General features: G+C 38.3%; 1 protein-coding gene across 7 annotated transcripts in view; it reads left to right on the top strand.

Annotated features, from left to right (window-relative positions):
- STON2 (stonin 2) overlaps nucleotides 1-903 on the top strand; it is a 118,304-nt gene that overhangs the window by 25,556 nt on the left and 91,845 nt on the right. The gene's annotated exons all lie outside the window — the stretch shown is intronic.

The following is a 903-nucleotide window of genomic DNA, read 5'->3' as shown; positions in this document are numbered from 1 at the left end:
TCAGCTTGGGCTGGGAATCGAACCGCTGTTGCCCAGAGCTTGCACTCTTGAACAAGCTCTCAACCAACTGAGCCACTCGGCCAGCCCTCATTTTTATGCATTTATTTATTTTTTTTAAATCACAAGTACCTTGCTAAAATTATTACCATTATACTTTATTAGTAGGCTCTTTTGGTTATTTTATGTGCATAAAAATATCTGCAAATAATGAGAGTTTTATGGGGTTTTGTTTGTTTGTTTGTTTGTTTGTTTTCATTCCTTTGCATTTCCTGCCTTTCTGTAAAGGCTGTGACCACAAATATAATGCTGAATAGAAGTGTGGGTAATGGGCCCCATCATCTTGATCTGGATTTCCAAGAGAAAGCTTTCCAACCTGGCACGTTTTCTTTAAGGTTTTGGGGTTACCTCTCCTAGGTTTAGGGAGCCTCTCTGTTTCTAGTTCACCAAAATTACTACCACGAATAGATACTGAAATTTATTCAGTGCTTTTTCTATATCTATTATGATAATATGATTTTTATCCCTTTACTGTAGTTAATTACATTAACTGATTTTGTAATGTTAACCCATACATTCTAACCAGAGTGGTTTTACCCCCAAGGGGGCTAAAAATAGTTCTTGGGGTACAAAGAAATCTTTTTATGTGTGCAACACAGCTGTATATACAGTATATAATAGATATACAATATATCTGTGGCATTAAAATTCAAGGGGAATTGATAAATTGGACCTCATCAAAATTAAAAATTTTTGCTTTGCAAAAGACCCCGTTAAAAGGATAAAGAGGGCCGGCCGAGTGGTGCATTGATTAAGAGCTGGCTTGGGACGCCAGAGGGCCCCGGTTCGGATCCCACATATGAGGGCCAGTGACACTGCCCTCTACAGCTAAGATGCTGAACAACA

The sequence above is a fragment of the Hipposideros armiger genome, unplaced genomic scaffold, assembly GCF_001890085.2.
Source record: "Hipposideros armiger isolate ML-2016 unplaced genomic scaffold, ASM189008v1 scaffold_99, whole genome shotgun sequence".
Taxonomy (NCBI): domain Eukaryota; kingdom Metazoa; phylum Chordata; class Mammalia; order Chiroptera; family Hipposideridae; genus Hipposideros; species Hipposideros armiger.
Note: the sequence above shows the minus strand (reverse complement) of the source record. Positions and strands in the feature narration are given on the sequence as shown.